This window comes from Cetorhinus maximus, chromosome 3 (assembly GCF_964194155.1).
Source record: "Cetorhinus maximus chromosome 3, sCetMax3.hap1.1, whole genome shotgun sequence".
NCBI classification, from domain to species: Eukaryota; Metazoa; Chordata; class Chondrichthyes; order Lamniformes; family Cetorhinidae; genus Cetorhinus; species Cetorhinus maximus.
In genome coordinates, this window is record NC_135881.1 from 56,478,659 (window position 1) to 56,484,658 (window position 6,000).

Consider the following 6,000-nt stretch of genomic DNA (forward strand, 5'->3'; position numbering starts at 1 on the left):
AGTGCCGGGGCTCTTCAGTGCTCCAGCCCGGCTTGATAGATGACTGCTGGGTGACGAGGGTTATCCCCTCAGAAAGTGGCTCATGACGCCTCTCTGCCATCCAAGAACAGTAGCTGAGCAGCGTTACAATAGGAGCCACGCCTCCACAAGGGCTGTGGTGGAGAGAACCATCGGTCTTCTCAAGATGCGCTTCCGATGCCTGGACCACTCACGAAGCTCACTCCAATAACCCCCAGATCGTGTATCGTTGATAGTGGTTGCATGCTGCGCTCTCCACAATCTGGCGCTGGAAAGGGGCGACACAGTGGATGAGGAAGATGAAGACGCAGTTGCTTTGGATGCACACGATGAGTCAAGCAGTGAGTCCGAGGGTGAGCATGCACAGGAGAACACTGAGGGGGTAGACGTGGACCCAGGCATACTCCAGGGAGGCAGGGACACCCGGGAGGCTTTAATCCAAAGAACCTTTAGCTAGCACACCACATATGGACCTTCAACACACGCGAAGGCTGCAGGCTCCACACTCGATATCTGAGTGCTGAATCACCCTGGATACTAACATTAACTAAGGCCCTTGTCAATAAAGCTCAATGTCAAACAACTCACTCATAACATCATGGCTTCCTGTCCACTTGCAGAAGTAAGGAATCACCCTGAGGTATGGCAACATGTCAAAATTTATTGAGTAAACAAATGTAACTTCATAAAGCAAAACAAAAACGGTGTTGGACATCACACCAAGTCTTCCACAAAGTACTATGGGCCAACATAAAAGCACCAGTGAGAAACCCGTAGTGTGCCTAAGGTGCCTTAAATTTATGCTTATGGGTGCTGTCTAGGTGCTGTCCCCTCACTGGCACTGGCATCTGAGACAGCCTGCTCACTGTGCTGTCCTGTTGGCCTCGATGACCTTGGCGGACGTCCTCTGGCCCACGGAGCATTTGATGGCCCCGCCTGGGAGGGAGCAGCCAGTTCCATAGCTGGCTTCTCCCCAATCATCGCAGCCTCATCAGATGCCACAGTCACTGGCAGAGGGGCGGAGGAACTGCTGCCCTCATCCAGAGCGCCCTGAGAGGAACCCGCAGAAATGACAGGCAGCTGCTGCGCCGATGTGAGGTCGCTTCGGACCTCCCTGCTCACCACAGATGGATGGGCACCGAGCTGGGATACTCGGTGCCCAAACCATCTCCCACACGGGCACTGACCAGCTGAGGCCAATGCCGCTGTAAGGGCTTGCAGGTCTGATCGCAACCCCAGGAGGCCCTGATTGTTCTCCTGGAGGAGCCTCTCCACGAGTCGCCACTCTCTCCATGGAGGAAGCATGGCACTCAGCCATGAAGCTCATTGCATCGGTGGTGCGCCATGTGGACTCCTCCAGCACGGGCACCATGCCACGCATAGCCTCATGTACCTCTGCCAGATCTTCCCGCATACCCTGCTGCACTTCCAGCGTTCGCTACCTCACGGACAACTCCAGAGGCACATCATCAGCCCCCGATCGAGCATGTACCTGGTCACCGGCAGTCCTGTATCTGCCGGTACCCTGGGCACTCTCTGTCTCTGTCCACACCTCAGGCGTCATGCCCCGGGACACTAGCCGAATATCTAATTCCCACCGAGGTTCTGGTATCTGCCTGGCTGAGATGGTGTGACGCTGGTGAGTGGATTTGCTCTGGGGCTTCAGGGGTGAGAGGTGGGCCCTCTGCCTCCCCCTCCCAGCCCTGCTCCGGTGATGCTGAAAGGAAGAAAAAGGACATTTGATTAGTTACAGTGGAGACAATGTCAATGTGCATGCTGCTGCCCTGGATCATTATGTGCTCATCCTTCCATAATCAATGGTAAACCCATGTTGCTAACTTCAATCACTGAGCATTCAGCAGTGCCATGGCTTCTGTGACACACATGGTGACCTGAGTGCTCACCAAACATACCTCCCCGTGGCACCCCAGCCTCAATGCCACCGGTCAACCTGGGGGCATGGCGCCTCTCCAGATCCATGGCTTGCTACTCGAAAGCTGTTGGGACTGGGCCTGCCCTCCGCCAGTCCGCATTCGTTCAGAGGCACTGTGTGCAGTCTTTTCCGGAAAAGGAGTGAAGAGCAATGATTAGTCTGGCCTGCACCTGAATTCCCATTGCATCCCTGCCAACCCAACCAGAGTAATACATTGCAGGACTCCAGTTCTTCGTCACCTCACAGCTGCCGCACACCCATCCATCAAGCCAGGGCTGACCCACCCCACCATTGCCCAAATGCTGTCTCCTTCACATGTGGCACCACAAGGTGTCACTTTGCTAAGCAAGGAGGCACAAGCATGTGGAGCGCAAAGACCAGCAGATGGATTGGTGCCCCGCCAACTGGAAGCTCCTCTCCCAGCATGTTAGCACCCTGACTTCTACATGCTTCACAGTTCCAGCACTCTGCCAAGTTGCAGACCCCAGACTTTCAACCCCATACTCTGGGTCTCAGTGTCACACATGCTGAGGATGCAGAACACGTCCTAGCTCAACCCTCTCGGGGTGAACTGGGCATGGGCAATCTCTGCTGTCATACCCAGCGAGGGATCCATGCCGTGAGGGATTCAGTGCCATTACTGTACTCAAGAGTTGCTGGGTGGGAAGGTGGGGTTGGGGGGAAAGGGTAACGGCTGCATTAAGTGACTTGAGGCAACATGATACTCACCCTTCCCAAGCGCAGGAGATCGTTGAATCTTTTGTGGCACTGGAGCCATGTGCGCCGCACCACATCATGGGAGCTCACACTCTCAGCCACCCCCTCCCATGCATGTTTGGTCAGGTGGGGAGGCCTCCGCCTCCCATCCCTCGGAAGAAGGACCTCCCGCCTTGCTGCCACCTCTTCTAGGAGGGCAGCTCGGCACTCGTTGGAAAAACAAGGGGCACACTGCCCCGCTGGCCTACCCTCCGGACTTGTGTCATGCACATTGCCCCTCTGTGCTCTTCTCCCAGCCATTGTGTGAGCAGCCTTTCCAAGGCTGCCAGGCCTTCACTTAAACAGGTCGCCGGGTCGCCACTGGACCCGGCGGTCTGAGCGCGCCCGCCCACTCCAGCTATGCACGGGAGTTGTGAACTATGCTGGATGGGCTTTAATTGGCCTACCCACGTAAGATGGCGGCGCGAACCCGAGTGTGGGCGGACGTTGGGTCCGTGCCCGCTCCCGCACAGCCCGCCCGACATGGGGAAAATTCTCCCCACAGTGATTGGAGAAACTCTGATTATTCTCCTTGGAGCAGGGACGGTTAGGGGAGAATTGATAGAGGCGCTCAATGTTTTGATACAGTAAATAGAGAAACTGTTTCCAGTGGCAAAAGTGTCAGTAATCAGAAAACACAGACTTCAGGTAAGTGGCCAAAGGACCAGAGGCAACATGGGGAAATAAAATTACCATACCTAGTTGTTACAATCTGAAATGTACTGGCTGAAACACTGTTGGAAGCAGATTCAATAATAACTTTGAAAATGGAATTGGATAAATACTTGAAAATGAAAATAAGAGATCCAGGGCTGCAGGGAAAGAGCTGGCAAGTGGGATTCATTGGAGACCTCTTTCAAAGAGCTGGCACAGACATGATGCCGAACAACCTGTGCTGTATCGTTTTATGATTCTATAAAAGTTTAACATGGTAGGGTTGAATCCAGTGAATTCATAGATGGTTGATTGAAGTGCTATAGTCTGTCAGGTTCCAAGGGTGGTAGAGGCAGAAACCCTCACTGCATTTAAAAAACACTGGATATTATTACGACCAAAGCTGATCTTAATCGCTGCGTAAACCAAACCTCAGAGGGAAACTTGGCTTAAAGATCATACCTTTTTTTTGTATTCCGAAAATGAGAAGAAGGCGTACCGATCTCAGCAGTAAGAGGCCCAGTAACACTTCTGGGATTTTAAGAATGAAAAGTAGAAGTTTTATTAAGAATAAATGAAAACTTAAGCACACAAGATCACAGTTGCATAATTAAGGTTAGTCTTACAAAACATTTCCCCAAAAAGATTCTCTACTGGGTCAGACCCACAACTAAACACATGAAGGCAACACTCCCATATAGGTGTTTAACTATTAAAAAATTCTGTAATATTGCCAAAGGCAAACTGCTGTAGCTTCAATAAAGGTATACATGACCTGTAACTTTCTTCCACTCTGCTGTGAAAATAAACTGAATAAAACTGTTTTTTGTAGCCCAAGACTTTTCTGGCTTGTCTTGATGGCTGATTCAAACCTACATCTTCTCCCAGCTCAGAGCTAACAGCTCCCAACTCAGCTCCAGCTGCTACCGACAGCTCAAACAGCTGTCCTCAGTAACTCTAAAATACCTTTTTCCCCTTTCATCTCAGGTTCCATTGCTCTCACTCCTCTTTGAAACTCAAATCCTGCCAAATATAAAATCTTTCATGTCTCTATCTTGTCTTTGCTTTCAGGTCAATAAAATATAATATTCCCACTACTATTTAACCATGGAAGATGCAAACATGTTCCTTTGGACCTCTGACTTCCTTTGATATTCATACAAACTCTCAACTCTAAAATGCAAATGTTAGATCTAACCTATTGTACCTCAAACCTAACACCTCTACAGTTTTCATGTTTTAACCTCCCCAGACCACCTGTCTCCTATTAATTATCTTCCCAGCTTAATTAAATCATACAGTTCCCCTTCAAGTTACTCACCATCTGACTTGGAGATATATTGCCGTTCTTTCAGTCATTGGGTCAAAATCCTGGAACTCCCTCCCTAACAGCACTGTGGGTGTACCTACACCACGTGGACTGCAACGGTTCGATAAGGCAGCTCACCACCACCTTCTCAAGGGCAATTAGGGATGGGCAATAAATGCTGGTCAGGCCAGCAAAGCCCACATCCTATGAATGAACCTTTAAAAAATACAGGCATGCACACAGACATCACATATAGCCTTTTCCACAGAACAACACAATATTCCCTAAAAATATTTGTAAAAAATCAATTTCTCACGATATGTACTTGTAGTGCTGTAAGCCATGAGGCTACAGACCAGGAGCTGGAAAGTGGGATTAGGCTGGAGCTTTTTTTCAGCTTGCACAGGTATGGTGGAGTGAATGGCTTCCTCTTTGCTACAAATTTCCTGTTTCTATGTTAATGGTTGAATGATCTGTAACATAAATACCTCATGTGAGAACACTCACTTTACTGTCACACAAAAAGGCTCAATCACAGAATCTGTCAATCTGTCACTTCATTAAAATGCATTGCAGTCGAGCATAATCTAAGGAAATAGCTGAATCCCATGGACAGTCTGTGTCCTGGAGCATGACTGGATTCATTGCTTGTATGATGTTTCTCCTTCAGCATTGCAGTGAAATGTCAGGCTGGATGAGTGGTTAGGTCATGCAATACGAGTTGAGTACAAGCTTTCGAAATGTAGCCCATTTCAGAATCACAGTGCAGAAGAGGCCCTTCAGACCATCGAGTCTGCACCGACACGTGAGAAACACCTGACCTACCTACCTAATCCCATTTACCAGCACTTGGCCCATAGCCTTGAATGTTATGACGTGCCAAGTGCTCATCCAGGTACTTTTTAAAGGATGTGAGGCAACCCGCTTCCACCACCCTCCCAGGCAACGCATTCCAGACCGTCACCACCCTCTGGGTAAAAATGTTTTTCCTCACATCCCCCCTAAACCTACTGCCCCTCACCATGAACTTGTGTCCCCTCGTGACTGACCCTTCAACTAAGGGGAACAGCTGCTCCCTATCCACCCTGTCCATGCCCCTCATAATCTTGTACACTTCGATCAGGTCGCCCCTCAGCCTTCTCTGCTTCAACGAAAACAACCCAAGTCTATCCAAACTCTCTTCATAACTTGGATGTTTCATCCCAGGCAACATCCTGGTGAATCTCCTCTGCACCACCCCTCCCAGTGCAATCACATACTTTCTATAATGTGGTGACCAGAACTGCACACTGTACACCAGCTGTGGCCTCACCAAGGTTCTATACAACTC